Consider the following 16,697-nt stretch of genomic DNA (forward strand, 5'->3'; position numbering starts at 1 on the left):
TCAATCCTGATATATCTCGTCTGCAGTTCATCCGAACGAGAAACTCAAGTCTAACTATATAGTAGTTCTTGGATTACCTTAAAAAGAAAAAAACATTTACGGATCAAACGAAAAAATTATGCAAGCACGCAGTAATGTGGACAAAAAAAAAGAATCCGGAAAAGAGCAGCGGCGCCGAATGGGTTTTCGGTTTCGATATCACTTTTTACAGACCGATGCCCAGAGAAGAATATTTTTATAATAAAAAATAAGGAAATTGTACCGATTAATTTGGATGTAATGTTGTATGTACCAAAAATAAGCGAATTAGCATCTATGGAAAAAAAATATTTTGAAATTATACTTGTTTTAATTTTAGAAATATTGTTTTTAGGAAAAAGCACCCTAAAATTTGGGAACTTTTGTCATTTGGGAAACATGCATCGTTCTCATATCCCCTAATTAATGGTCGCAAATATTTTTACATACAAATCAAGACATAACAAAAATAAAAGTCAAATAATTTAATTTATGTTTTAATTTCCTTTTTAAATTCAATACAATTTCTGGTTACACACATTATCAAAATTAAACAAAAATTTTCTTTTTTATTTCGGTCCGCGAGTTATAACCCCAGAGGTGTCACCATCCTTCCACAAAAAACCCATCAAAACAAAAGTAACACAAAAACCCCATTAAAACAAAATTAACACAAAAACCCCAAATTTAAATGTTGGTTTCATCAAATTTTATTTTGGTTTCATCAAATTTTATGATGAAACCAAAATAAAATTTGATGAAACCAACATTTAAATTTGGGGTTTTTGTATCAATTTTTAAAAATTTGGGGTTTTTGTATCAATTTTGTTTACGATGGAGTTTTAATGGATCCCAACATTTGAGTGGGGTTTTTGTACCACAAGTTTGGTCACCTTGGATTTTTATGACTAGTTTTGTTTTTATTTTAGACTTATTTTATTTTTTATTATGGTATGAACAAAATTAGAAAAAGTAATAGTATGATTTTTTATTATGGTATGAAAAAACTAGGGAAACTAATATGAAAATGAGGTTATTATTTTGTTATTTTTAATATCTCCAAAAAATATAAATTTATCTTAAGAAAATAATATCGTATCATAATATTTTGATATTCACATTTATGTCGATATCTTTTGATATCATATTCGATTTTTTGTTTGTCATTGCTAACGATCCATTTTTTATTTTTTTGGATATCATATTGTTCCGGGGATTTATGCTTAATTCTAATGTCCCAACTCGTAAACTACTAGACATTTCTTCCCAAAGTTATGAACCCTGCGTTACGATGTCACATGGTTTAGTATGTGATAAAATGCACCATTTAATTTAAAACAATGAGAGACGTCCAATGGATTTTTTTGTGACACGTGGTAAGAAGTCAAGCATTTGATCTTCTGAAACCAATCAGATGGGTGTCGGAGTCACAAGTCGTCTAGCTCTGCTGCACAATAACAAGGGATTTCTACATATAGTTAGAAGAGAGAGAAAATGAAAATAAAAAACCTAAATCTCCATTTCCTTTTCCGCCTCCTTCACCCTATCTTCTTCTCCTTCAACTGAAACCCTAACACACTCACCCCATCTTCTTCTTCGACTGAAACCCTATCAAAGTAAATTTCATCACTTTCTTCTTGTGCTCCTCTCGGCCGGTCTCCATCTCTAACCTAAATTAAGAAAGATGAGGCTATAACCCCGTATGATTCACCTTACCAGAACGCTGCTCTTTTCTCCATCTTCTTCATCTCCCTCCTCCAAATCGGAGAAACAAAACCATAATCCATTACCCATAAATCAATACTCTAATTTTATTGGAAATAGATACTGAACCCAGTAGGTCTGATGTTCTCTTAAGATTTGGATCAAAATTAGAGTTGGGGTTTTTGTTAGGGTTTCTTTTGATTTAATAGAAAATGCTTTACGTTTGGTGAAGTTACAAATTGAAATGCTGCAGACCCCAATCTGGGTAAGATTGTAGTTTATGGTGCTTCATCAATTTCTTTACTCATTACCTTTTTCGCTTTGATTTGATTTGATTTAATTTGATTTGAGCCAGTTCAAAATTGATGATTTGGTTTATGATTGTTAATTCTGTAGATGAGGGAAACTGTACCGATTTGATAAAGATGGAAATAATTGGTAAGAAAGAGGAAATGGCTTTATTAAGCTTCTTAAACATAAAGAAACTAAGAAATTTCGTTTGGTTACTGGAGGTTATTGCTAATCATCCAGGCACGTTTTTGTTTTTGAATTGATTTGGTTTTCTCTTTTTGAAGTTTGGGTTTGATATGAGAGATTTGATTTAGGTTTTTTTGTTTTGATTTTTTTTTGGTAGGTCTTCCTACAATTTTGGTTCAACAACATACTGGGAATGGGAGTCAGATATCATGGTTCGTGCATGCTACTGATTTGTCTGATGGTGAATTGAAAGAAGAGGTGTTCTGTGCTCGATTTGTATACATGGAGGGTAAGTATTTGCTTGAGAGTTTCATTGACTTTTGTTTACTAAATGGATATATTGTGAAGAGATTCATTTTCTTCCTGATTTTTTACTAATGCAGTTGAGAGCGTTCCCCATTTGTATATATGTGAAATAGAAGTAACTTGTACAATCTGCTGTGTTTTTTTTTCTTTTGATTCATGGTTGACAAGTTTAATTTTCATCAGTGTATAAGTAGCCAATTAGTACGGGTGGGCTTGTTCCTGTGTTATGGTGATATTTAGAACGTCACCTAGCATCTTTCATGTGCTTGGGATTATGTTCACACTATCATTACGCTATCTACTGTCCGAATGTTCCCCCCTGTAGTGGCATGTGTTTTAACTTAAATGATCTTGTTGAAGATTTCTGGGCATTTGCCAAACCTGGAGGTCTATGATGTGAGAGTGCCCTTGGTGGAATTGGTGGCTATTCTAGCAGGGTGTATAGGAGACTTTGGCGGTTCTATCTATAATGTAGTTGGATGTTTTAATGGAATGTGAAAGGCGATATAACCTTACTGTTTCTGGCAACCATTTCCGCAGAGTATGGGATGTGGATTTGAAGCATGACTTCGCCTTTGTTGTAAGTGCCTCCGTAGTTTATAATCTTTCTTTCTCCCCTCTCTTTTTTTCTTTTCTCTAATCCCTTTATCTATGCGCGCCAATATAAGATTGTGTATTCTTTGTCCATCTCGTCTGTTCTTATGAATTTAGTATTATGATGTTAAATTTTTTGAGTTAACTTAGTTGAAATTTAGCTTACCGATTCAAAGATATTAGTTCCATAACTGAATATTACGTGGCTGGGAGTTGCTTTTTTCATCTAATACTTAAGTGACAGTATCAATTGTAACAATATTTCTTTTACAACTGAATGATATAAGATGATTGTAGGAGTAATGGGCACATGAAGAGACATTGTTAAGCATATGTTAAGACTGATTTCACTTTCTTGTTCACATCACATGATTGATGAACCTGACAAGGGTATATTCTGTTTAGACTTCAGTGACTATTCCGATTTAACCAGTCGTATATTTCTGCTCATGGTCAATATGTTTCTCGAGAAACTTAGAAGTTAAATTTCTATTAAACATCTGGTCGGCTCCATGCCAATCAGAAGTCCCAATTTACAAGATTGTAGACTTCACTAATTGCTCTTGCTTGCAACTGGTAGGCATTTCAGATAGAATTGAAGTGTTAAATCTGGGCCCAAGTAATGGTGATGATCTAGCAAGTTGCTAGTTGAATTGAGTTATTGTTCTTCAATTGAGGAAACTATTATATTACTCTTTACTTGCCTTTAGTAGATAATCCTTGTTAGTGTTGCCCAGGCAGGATTATAATGTTTTTACCACATGGAAAACATGCTAGATTGGCATGGAAACCAAGTTATCCTACCAAACACACGAGTTATTTCTCTTAACATTCTTGTTCTTTTACTTTTTTATATTGCTAACCAAGTGTAGTGGTTTGATTGAATCAGAATTTTTTGTTGATGAAAACTCCCAATTGAAGGCCATTGATTTTGGCTTGTCCGATTTTGTGAAACCAGGTGGTTTTTTACTCTCTTGGGTGCTGACATATTATTCAGAAGTAAAATTAGGCGTCTTTCTAACTTCTATTTTATCTGACACGATGCAGATAAAAGGCTTAATGACATCGTTGGAAGTGCATACTATGTTGCATCTGAAGTTCTACATAGATCTTACAATACAGTGGCTGATTGGTGGAGTATTGGTGTGATATCATATATACTTTTATGCGGAAGTTGTCCGTTCTTGGTTCGCACAGGGTCCGAGATTTTTCGGGCCTTCAGGGCGGACTCGATGAACCTCCTTGGCCTTCTTTATCTTCTGAAGCCAAGCATTTTGTCAAGCGTCTATTGAATAAAGACCCACATGAACGAGTGATGGCTGCTGAGGCATTAAGTTAATATTCTCATCTTGTTAAAAAGACTGCTGAATTTCTTTCTTTGTGATCCTAATTATATTTCTCTTGGCAGGTCATCCTTGGATTAGTAACTACAATGATATTCAAGCTCATGAAAGCCTTTATGCGCTCATCATCTCTACATAAAGCGGCGTTAAGAGTGAGTACTTTAATATTCTCAAAATTTGCTTTGTTGTTGATCATGTCTCATAATTTGTTTTGTCCTCACCCCTTGCTTTTCAGGCATTGTCCAACCTTGTGGTTTACTTTTTGCTAAGAATGTCGTCGTTTTTAGTATTTTCATGATTAGCTTGAGTAAGAGTTCTCTGTATTTGCCACTGCTGACCAACTATAACTTTATGTGTTTCTTATAGGGAAAGAAGAGACTTGCTGAAGTTGCTAACAATAAGCCCACTCTTGGACAAAAATGTTAAAGTAGAAACTCCTCAGAAGTTAGGTGAAAATGTTTTTTCATTTGGCTTGCTTCGTTGGATTGTTATGTTGCTGCCGTTTTCCTATTCGTTCTAATCATCTGCAACTGTCCACGTTTTTGCAGGTGCTGATGGCAAGAAAGGTGGTGCTGTTCGTCAGGGTACTCCTTACCCCAAGGGAGGAAAGACCCCTGCAAGTGGAGGCAAGTCAAACAAATCTCTACTAGGTCAGTTTCATGCGATTCTTGTACTATCTTTGAATTTAATTTTTTTACTTAAATCTTTGTGATGTCCATATATTGGTTGTCCGCTAATTGGTCAGTTGTTTCTGCATTTGTTCTCATACTGATTTTGTTATTTTGTTTATCTGTGTTGGGCATTCGATACAGTTCACAGTTGAGAACCGCAATAGGTTTTGGTGTCTACTAGTTTGTTCAGACACTTACTTTTTGGTGCCTAGGAAGTTTGTTTTCTTACTGGCCATCATATTTGTTTCTTTGTTCATAATGAATAGAATGATTTTTTGTAATTGAATTGTAAATTGCGGATAGTTTGCAGGCCTGTGTTTCCGGTCAGTTGTTGTATTGCAGGCCTGTGTTTCAGGTTCAGTTGTTGTATTGCAGGCATGTGTCTGGTTTAATTGTGCAGGCCTGTAAACTGGAAGGCCAGGTCCATGATAAAGACCTGGACTACGATTTTTTTTATTAATTGTAATTAAATAATTGTCACAGGGTTAACTGTGACCAAAACTGTGAAGAAAAACAACACGTGTCATCACATTAATGCTGTTATAACAGTTTAAACGTTACAGTAATTGTGACAAAAAGACGACAGGTGTCCACTGGGAAACTGTTGCAAAAAGTAGGCAACACTTATATGTGTTGCTGTAACCGTAAGAAAAAGTGACACGTGGCAGACTTGGTAGTTGCCTACCTAGCGTTGTCAGACACGTGTCATCACCTAGTTGTTGCCAGGTTTGATAACAACTAAATATGTTATATTAATTGTGACAAATGAGCCACGTGTCGCAGTTCTAAAATAAGGTTAACTGTTACTATTTGTTATTGTAACAATTAAGAATTGTGACTGTAATCAAATACTGTCACAGTCACAACTGTTACAAAGAACGATAACAACTATTATCACAACGTTTCTCCAACGGTGTGTATGTGTTCAAATTTAATCAGTAACAGAAATGCTCTGTGACATAATCCTGATTTTGGTGTAGTGGAATAAGCATATAATGTCATTATCTATATATACTTGACTAGAACATTAACTCACATGACAGTGATCCAATTTTATATTCGGTGCGATATTTCTGTTTATTGAATAAACTTGTTAATTTTACTTGAAATAAATTCTGAAATAATTTCAAATTATATGTTGTCTATTTAGATATCGTGACAATGTCCGACTTAATGTATACCATTAAGTGATCTCAAGTTGTTAATAGCACGTGTGCCAGCACGACACAACACGTTTAAATCGTTGGCATGGCCTAGCACGACATATGGCACGTGAAGCACGCGATTTCGTGTGTCGGGCTATGCCGGGCCGACACATTTTACACCTCTAATCTTATTCACCCGGTTATAATAAAAAGGAGAACATCGGGTTCTACGTCTAATGTCTTTCGCAATGCATAACATTATTGAACCGACAGATATGAGGACGCAAAGAAAGGGAGTCCCTTTTATGAGCACCTTTTTGTTAAATGAAGCCTCACACAAATGTGCAACTTGGTGAAGAGATTGGAAATATTTAGTGTTCATGGTTATTTTTTCACTTGACACAATTTTTTTTTCTTCCCGAAAGGAGGAAAGCCTCAATTGTATTCATCATAAAAGTATGATTCAAGATCAGAAGCGTTTACAAGAATGACTCGAAAAAATCTAAGAATTACAATAAAATCAAACAAACTACATCGACATCCAATCCACTTAAAACCATAGTCCCGGGACCCGATATGACAACAAATTCCTACAATTCCTAGCCAATTCAGCAGTAATAGGACAAGTTTAAACGGTCTTGGTTGGATCAAATGTAACACATCCAAGCCATATAAAAAATCTAAGATGAATAGATTGTTTTTTCAAAATAACAATAACAAAGATAAATAAGTATAATCTACCACGGGTATAATATGGCTGAATCGGTCTAGAAAGGACTGGATCAGTATCAAAAATTTTCTTGGTGTCTTAGGTGTCTTTGTAGAAATTTGATTATGTGTCCGTGTCTTTGTAAAACATGTTGATATTGGAGTGAAAATCTGTAACAAAATCAGGATGACTGGAGATGTTCTTTACTGTTGTTGTTGGCTTCCCAAAGCTTGATGAGGACCTGACGTTGAAGTGGACTCTAATATGAATCTTGAGATATGCTTGATTGAAAATTAACAAGAGCTTGAACAAGCAATTGATGGAAAAATCAACCCTTTACAAGGAACCACTTTACAACAAACCCTTTTGCAAATTTTAATTACAACAATACAAGAAAAACCCAATCAAGAGAACACAAGAATTAGAAAAAACGGTAACAAGAAAAAATTAAACCTAAAAACCTATATTCAATTAAGAATTGAAGAAGACTAACAGAGCTTGTTCGAGAACAAAACCCCAAATAGAAGAACTCGATTCTAAATTAAGAAGCATTTATAAACCTAGAACACAGATTGAAAATAACAGAAAAAACCAAAGAGGGATTAAAACTCCCAAAAACGAAAAAAAAGACTAGCTAAACTTACACAGATGGAGAAGGATAAATAATAATCTCAGATCAGCTCCAAAAGAGCCGATCTGAGCAGTGCGGCGCTTAGTCATTAGGGTTTTCATGCTTTTTCTGGAGAGAAAATAGAGAGAGAAAGAGAGCGTATTGGATCCCTTTCACTTGACACAATTGTCTCTTGTTAACAAAGCATCTAAAACGTGTGCAATATCACACGGTAACCTGTCGACCAAGTAGTTTGTATATTAAGAAAACAATAAATTAGGAAACACACGTTTCCTGCAGTTCAAGGAAAGTCATGTATATATTGTATCTTTGATTGTCTTTTGTTTGTTGAGTTGTTATCAATAAAAGTTCTGTAAAATTGTCTTCTCGTTTCACTTCTCTTCTTATCTTCAACGTAAGAAGTTCTCACCCTAAACCTAAATATTTGTGACTTGGTATCAGCTACTCTCGATCCTCCATCATGTCAACTGAATCTTCAACCATGTCCTCAACCATATCATCAACCGTTTCCGCTGTTATCAACTCGAGTATTTCTTCTTTACATTCTTCTGTAATGTCATCTATTCAGTTTTCCCAACCTCACCATTTGATCACTGTCAAGCTCGAAGATAACAACTACCCTTTATGGCGTGCCCAATTTTTACCCTACGTTCAAGGGCATGATTTGGATGGTCATGTCACCGGTGAAAATCCCCGTCCTCCACCTACACTTGATGATGAATTACCAAATCCAGAGTTTCTTACATGGAGAAAACAAGAAAAAATCTTGGTTAGTTGGCTGTTTTTATCTCTTACTCCAGCCGTTCTTAGTCATGTACATCGCCTAACTACGTCTAAGGAAATATGGTGTTCTCTGGAGTCTCTTTATGGTTCCAAATATGATGCTCAACTTCACCTTCTTCATTGTGATTACGTGCCTTAAAGAAAGGGTCTCAAACCATGCGAGCATATATAGATCACGCTAGAGATATTGTTGATAGTCATGCGGCTGCAAACACCCCTGTCACGGCAAAGGAGTTTCGACACTGTCTACTTGCTGGATTGGACAGTTCCTATGATGCAATTTTCACTTCTCTTACAACTAATATGAGCTCTCAAACCACAAAGGATTTTCTCACTTATCTCCTTACTTTTGAGCTTAAAATTGAACAACAGGCTGAATTTTTACAGTCTCAGCCTGTAGCCACTATAGTTGCCTCTCCAGCATCTCGTTCGCCTGCACAGCAGTCATATCGTTCACCAGCACCATACACGTCACCTCCTGGACAATACCATTCTGCTCAATCTCGGAATACCTTCAATAAGTCAGTCATTTACATCTCGAGCATCTGGCCGTTTTGAAACTTTCTCCCTCTCTGGTCGTCTAGAACTTAAATGTCAACTATGTGTGCGCACAAATCATGAAGCTAATGACTGTTGGAATCACTATGATCGTAGCTTTCATCCACCTCGATGTCAACCACCGTCATCTGCACCTCCCGCGTATGATGCTCAAACTGGTTTACTGCCTTCTCCTCCATGGACTCCTGATAGTGGTGCTACAGATAATATAACTAATAATCTTTCTCGTCTTCAAGTGAGCTTACAGCAAATGCTGTTGCTGCAACTACGGGTGCAAACTCTATACTTTCACTTGATTCTTTATCTGGATTCATTTTCCCTTAAAATTTCCTTTGGAACCAGGTTTTTCTCTCTATAGTAAATCATCGAATTAGGTTTTTCTTTCTAGTATCAGAGCTTTATTAGTTACTTCAGATTATGGCTTTCTGTTCAGAAAGCTTTTAAGTAGTATATTAGTTCAGTGCAAGGTTAGTAAAGGAATTGTAAGAGAAACTTGCCTCCTTTGAAGGATTGTGTTTTTTGTGGTGGTGACCGCCTCTGTCTTGTGCTATTTACTCCTTCCGGATTATCCTGTCCAAAACAAGAAAATCTCTCCCTAATAATTTCGTTAATCCATTGGACTATCAAAACTTGTAGAAAAGTGCATACTAAATGTAGGAAAATACATAATCCTTAAAAGGATTTAAGTTTTTTTCCGGAATTTTGAGTAATTAGGCTAATTAGAAATTAACTGAAATAATTTAACACTTAGACATGGAGGTTAGGATACCTCATTTGCTTGACCAAATTTTCCATTTCTTGCTTAGACTTCTTTGATAATTTTTGTGTATGTTGTTTTCTCTGGAAGTATAATGAACTAAGACAGACACAAGGGGGTGTTTATTTGATGGATGAGAAATTCAAGATAGTGAACTTATGATAGTTTATTTTAGTCTTAGGCCTTGCTGGTGAACTTGGTGCATGAGAGGGTGATTACAAAACAAAGTTAGATATACTTTGCATGTTAAAAAATTTTATGGTCCGCATTCTGCATGGATATATTTCTAAATATCACCTTGTTTTTTGTTTTTTCTTTTTTGTAATATGGATTGCTTATCATTTTCATCTTAGGATGATCTCGATCATGTTTTACTGATGACTATGTAAAACGAGTGATATGCTTTCTTACATAAAATCGTAATAGTAAGGGGTTTTTTTCCTCTAATACTTCAAAAAACACTTATTGAGAGATATGTCGTCACTTCGCATTTTTCCAATCTTTCTCATGTTTGCTCATTCACTCAAATAAAGTGATGTACGTGTGAGTCCTTTCAAAACGATCATCATATCATAACCAAAGTGGCTTTATGGTTATGCCAAAGTATGTATGATTCAATACCCAATATTTCATTGTCGTGGTTAATATGGATTCAATAATCCAAATACTAGTGATTTACATTTTACTAAATTGACACATAATTTCTCTAAGAATATGCTTCCTTCCACAGTCATTAAAGGTTATAAAAGATGCAATCAATTACATTCTCTTCACTGTGAGTTTCCATATGATGTCCACTTACATGGGTATGTTTGGAATTTAACAAGGTGTGATTATCCCTTAGTACATACAGAGCTTATGTGACTTTTAGCCTTTATTCTATCTCGGCAACAAAGTTTGAGCAGTGCTTCGCTCGATGATCCTATCATCGTAGTCACATTATAAGGAATTAGTTCTACAACTAGGGTGTATTCCTTAAATTAGTGGAAGGAAAACCACTATCAGTTAGACATTAAGTCTTGAGAGATTTAATAAGTCGTGTGGCCTTATTACTTAATAAAAGTGATATTCAACTCAATTACTTTAGAGTGAATATATGTTACGTTTCATCCAGATATATCTCAAGTGCTTTAGAAAATTTATGTTTCTTGGAAATGGCGTAATTTTCATTCCATAATCGCGGATATTGGATCTAGTTCAATTAAACAGTCAATTGGCCAGGCAAAGTTCTTCTTTTCATTAAAGTTGATGTCTAAATTATGACCCTCCTATAAAAACTGGTTACTACTATGGTACCCGCATTATATTGCTTGTACCAATAACGATAAGAAGATTCATTCCCAACTCTTTTGTGAGAGCTAAATTACATCATAGCTTCATCTCATATTCAATTGATACATGTACTTTGGTGTCATTACTGCTGGGAAAAAAAACTTACATCTTCGTCTCATGATATATGTCCATTTTCATATCCTTTATATGAGTCGGTATGTCTAACCCTCATTACTTCAGAGTTCTTTCCATTTTCAATTTTGCTATATTAGCATAATTTTAGAAATTTCTTTATCTTAACAGGCCAACAGAATCTCACTACACATGACAACCACTTACTGGTTCGTTAGTATCATGGATGAAGTAGAGAAATAAAATTAGAATACATGTGATTTTATTAGAATACATGTGATTTTATTTTGCAACGTATCATTTGAAACCACCGACTCTTTAACAATCGAGGAAGTGGATTACATCCCAAGGAACATTCAAATTTGGAGAGAAAATATCATGTACGCAATAATGGTTTTCAAGTACTTATAAACCTCAAATGAATACACTGGAATCGAGTTGGTACAACCAATTGAATAGACAACATTGAACTACATCCAATATCAAATTCAAGAGAACTAGATAACATTAACCAAAGTTCTTAATGAACGAGATCAATAGTCATAATTTAAATTGACAGTTTATATGATATGGTCTTATCTTAAGACAAAAGAAAAACACAACTAGACATGTTTTAAAGACGAATAAGTAAGCCCAGTAAATACTCAACCCAAAAACCAATATTAGTTACATACCTTAACCATTAGTTCCTGTTGTATATACACAAAACCGGAACAATATCAATCGTGCACCGACCAGGAACAACACACAAAACAGTGCATGACAGGAACATGACACATTATGGATCAGTTCAGTTCGAGTTGGATTGATTTTGTTCGGTTTGAGTTGGATTGGTTCGGTTCGAGTTAGACTGGTTCGTGCATGACAGGAACATGACACAATCTAGCTTTACGGTATAGTTTCGTGCATGATAACTTTTTGTAGTATAAAAGATAGGGAAGGATAAAGTGATGAATTATATATTGATCAGAGTTCTACCGGTAACATGTATATAACACATACACATATACATATACATATACATGGAAAGGGGAAAACCAAAAGACTAAAGAGGATACCAAAATACATCCGTTTTGGACCGTTCATCCATGGGCATGATCCCTTTAACAAAGATATCGAATTTATGGTATATAAAATTTATAAGGAGTTTAATTTTTGGATCTAAATATATATTCTTGTAAAATGAGTGAAAGATATATTTATTTTCTAATTATACAAATTTATTTAATATTTTAAATCGAGTTCCGTTAAAAATAAATTTATTAATATAAAAAATTTAAAGGTATATTAGAGAATTCATTGGAAATATATGACTATAAACAGAAGCTGGACACAATTTTAAAACAGACGAAAATGGAATAGAGGACGGTTTTTTTGGAGTATAACAAAAATTACTGCAAAATGGGTATGAAAAATCTAAGATTGGATACATGTTGGTCCTATAACCAAACAAGTGGCATGCTCGTGGCCTGTGCTGAAATTTGAGGGGCTACATTTAGTGTGTTAAATTTGAAACTGATGTTTATGTTGCCAAACCATTCAGTAACAGTTCTTTTGTCACAGTCACTGGAACCATATAAGAGTTACAAGTTCAGTAAACCCGCGCAATTGCGCAGGCTAGTTTGTTAATATTCACCGTTGTTGTCTTCTCTTCACCTCTCTAGCTAACTAACACGTATAAGTAGGTTCTTCTCAATGATTTTCCCTAATCGAAAGTGTGATCTCTAGCTGTCCGCATAGTCTCAAATACTTCGCCCTTGATGCCCTTGTGTAATAAAAAGAGGAGTTTCCGGATTTGTTAGCCACGATAAGATGACTAACACGAGTCTAATTGAAGGTTAAAAAGGGTGTGCAAGAGAAAACAAAACACAGTTGTACAACATTTTGTAAGGGGAGTGCAAAGAGTCATCAAAGGATTCTGCAGTCCTCCAATATACCGTGCCAATACCCAATACTGCCAGCCATTGTTGCATATAAGGTCATCAATGGATGAACAAAAATAGACGGAATTATATAACCAAGTTATAGATTCATTTAATTGAACTGAAAAGCTTACGTGCTACTTAAAATTCATTTTTTTACAGAGAATGCTTTACTAAGGATACTGCAACATTTGAACTAAATGCTATCAGCTAGACTGAAACTCGAGCAAAAGTCAATGTCACTAATCCCACCAGGGGTTTGTTTTAATAGAATAAGATTTGGAGCATTTGTTCCATTGATATAATCACGATTAGGAGTGTCAGATGCTGTCGATCATCATCCAAATCAAAGACAATAATCAGATCCCTACTCCGAGATTCCACCAGTAGAGAGCTCCATTCACACATGCACCTGGTTTGGCTGTAACTACTGTAAAATTACTTCATAATCAAACTTTCCAACATTTCACCATCCATTGCCACAATCAAGTGTATATACCACCATCTTTACGTAGTGAAACAACTTTGTACTCACTTTTAATTGGAAACAACTCTGTCAGCCTCAATTTACAGGGAAAAAAAAAGGAACAAAAGCGTAACGATGTGATCATATAAGCGGTAATTCAACTATTTGTAAAGCTTTTCACTTTTCTTTCTCCGGTATAAGATGTTGTGTGCAATAACTAAACTAAAGAAAAAATCAAATAAACAAAAGTTATTGATACTTATCTCATTTATAATGGAACTGATCGATTGACAAACGAACGAGCTTCTCATATCTCCACAACAGTAACAAGGCAAAACTTTGGAAAAACAGAGTGAGTCACGTGTTCAACACGTTGCCCTTAAGACATTAGCGCCCGGCTACACTCAAGAGTGATGCTATAGCCCTCACAGGACGGATATCTCCAGGATAAAACACCCTACTACACCTACTACTAGCATATGTAGTAGATGCTCAACTTGAGCTTGGCAACTCCGAAAAAACCGTTAAGGAAAATCACGAACTCTTAAGAAACGCTATAAAATATTTTCCCTTAGGGGTCCCTCTAAAATATAGAGCAACTCCTTTCCCATAGATTTTACAAAAGTAGTGAATTTCTTTATATAATTGATAAATACAACTTAAGAAGAAAAACTTCCCGATGTGGGACTAAAAGGTTTATATAGTTTCTTAAAACTACTAAAAATTGGAAACTCCACGACGTGGGACTAAAAAGTTTCATTCACAAAATAAAACAATAAATTATAATTTTTTATTAAAACTTTAAAAAATTATTTTTTTATTAATCGTTTTCCACATGGATGAAAACTCAATAAAACATGAAAACACAGATAGATGTTGGTAAATCAACATCCCAACCTCACGATCCAAACAAACTGATCGTGCAAGTGTTGAAATCATACTAGTCATTTCTACGTCCCCTCCCTCACACAAAAGTGTGTTGACCCCAGGGTCATATACTAGTACAAAAATGCCCTTTCGTCACGCTAATTTACTGTGACCAAATATTTATGGTCATGGTGACTCATTTTTTAAAACCGTGACGAAAGCCTGCGAGGCCAAAAGTCTAACGTTTGGTCACGGTTTAGTTCGAGACTGTTTCTTGAAATTATCGTGACCACATCTCCAACAGCCACGGGTTGTTATTATTCACCGTGACAAGTTTTCTCTTTAGTCACGGGATGCTGGAATACATCGTGACCAAACCTCATCATTGGACACGAATTCTATTGTTACCGTGAGTAATTTGTGAATTGTTAAACACATATATTAATATACAAGATATACTTGGATGTATAGGCACATCTATGTGTCTTACAAAGAAGAAAATGGAGGCACAGTAATTTTGATTGAAATTAATGTCATTGGATCTATAATAACATGTTAATGAATTCGGATCGAACAGAAGAAAGGGCGATCTCCAACAAAGCTTCCAAAGGACAGCTGAATTTTCATTGCATGCCTACTCCAATGTTCATTCACACTACAAGAGCTCCTCCAAACTATCTCTAGCATGTCGCTTGGCCATGCAAAAGAGAAATTAAAACGAAGTGTATTACTCAGAATTCTACTTTCTGGATCCACCAGTTTCATGGGTGCCTTTAGTGTTGTCTGTAGTGCACCAATGATATTTCCTAAATCCAAAACGTATGAAATTGAAACTGCTAACTAGCTAGTGTACCATGAAAAAGTATCAGCCGATGACCGAAGAAAATCAACTTCTGTCCTAGTTTCCATTTTGCTGCTTGTCAACGTACGCTTGCAACTGTCCCACTTGCTGCCAATATAAGACCTACAGTTGCACAAATTTTACTGTTAAGAGAGATTTAAAATATAAAAAATGAACTTGCAGTTCTAAACGGTTTCACCGGGATTAGCCGGAGTGAAAGAATCGTTATCCATACTGGAAAAATTTCTTGCTTCAGCAAAAGGTACCTAGGAGGCCGTACATGAAATGGAAATGCATTCCCACATAAAAAAGGGTGACTTGGAAGCTCTACAATCTGCAAAAGAACCGATACATTTTTTTCCAGATATTATAACATCATAAAACTAAAACGAACTAAAGTGGATGGTCCTTATTGACCAAATTATGTACCTCCATTTTTTTCCCACTTTCATCCCAATCGAAAAATCTCAGGTCAGCTGCCTCAAACTGGTCAGTTTACTTTGGATTTACATATACAAGTCAAAATAATGTAAACGAGCATTGGAAAAGGAAATTTAGCGCCACAAAATATAGTGCAGTCAGTTAATTTTTGTATGGTAAATGAGCACTGGAAAAGGAAATTTAGCGCTCCATATAATCTAGTGTAATGAAAGACAATTTGGCTGCAATGGGTAGATTTCCACCAAATTTAACGCTACAACAGTTTTACAGGCTGACCTCATACCGATGACAATTGCGCTGATCCACGTGAGAGTAATTATCTATATAAATTGAACAAATATATATAGCACTCATTCAGAAAAAAAGATAGGCAATGTAAACAACTAACTAAAGTAATTAAAGGTATTTGTTGACCGAGAGTTAACAGATGTCTCATATATCTTTTAGGTGATACAATTAGTTGTCTGAAATAATGTTCTTCGTGATCCTCGCCTCATTGTACTTCCCATGTGTTCGTGAGCCCTGCAATCATAGAAGTATCCCTTATGTGGTTTTTGTTCGATATATAAATTCCCACAAAACTTATCTTAGAACATAAAACATACGTATGGCATAAAATTTATAAGAGGTTTAGGTGTATCAGGGTCGAATTCTGCACTGTTAGCTCTTTCAAGAAGCATAACCTAATCAAAATCATAACCACCAAAGGTAGGTAAATAAATAATTGATGTCAGGAAGACTAACTAGAATGGGGAAAATGAAAAGAGCTGTTAAGAAGATACAAGACCACATACAGATATATAGCATAACCGATCACATTGATCTACATTACCAAGCATATACAAGACAGGGGATGTGATTCTCGCTGGCATAATTTGCAACCAATATCATTCCTGACCAAGATTTCCGAATCCCCCAAGAACCAAAACACATGCTGCATTCTGCAAACAACGTCTTACAGTAAAATATTAATGCGTCAATTGGCCAGACTCCATGATCCGAGTCTCAACACACAAAACAACACCGAAAGCCAATTCATCCTTAAAATAGGTATCAACGT

General features: G+C 35.3%; 2 long non-coding RNA genes across 3 annotated transcripts; one reads left to right on the forward strand and one right to left on the reverse strand.

The window, feature by feature from the left end:
* Positions 1-1,526: 1,526 nt before the first annotated feature.
* LOC113286708 lies at positions 1,527-5,602 on the forward strand. Of its 2 annotated transcripts, none has more exons than XR_003329431.1 (10): positions 1,527-1,987; positions 2,119-2,160; positions 2,357-2,488; positions 3,046-3,085; positions 3,989-4,057; positions 4,147-4,433; positions 4,508-4,594; positions 4,809-4,891; positions 4,991-5,092; positions 5,255-5,602. It is a non-coding gene; the product is annotated as an uncharacterized LOC113286708 (long non-coding RNA). The 2 variants fall into 2 exon arrangements; XR_003329430.1 differs by having other exon boundaries at positions 2,866-3,085; positions 5,255-5,601.
* A 9,652-nt stretch (positions 5,603-15,254) lies between these two features.
* Positions 15,255-15,680, reverse strand: LOC113286761. Its single transcript, XR_003329482.1, has 3 exons — positions 15,626-15,680; positions 15,463-15,530; positions 15,255-15,319 (listed from the first exon to the last, which is right to left on the reverse strand). It is a non-coding gene; the product is annotated as an uncharacterized LOC113286761 (long non-coding RNA).
* Positions 15,681-16,697: the final 1,017 nt, after the last annotated feature.

This window comes from Papaver somniferum, chromosome 6, assembly GCF_003573695.1.
Source record: "Papaver somniferum cultivar HN1 chromosome 6, ASM357369v1, whole genome shotgun sequence".
NCBI classification, from domain to species: Eukaryota; Viridiplantae; Streptophyta; class Magnoliopsida; order Ranunculales; family Papaveraceae; genus Papaver; species Papaver somniferum.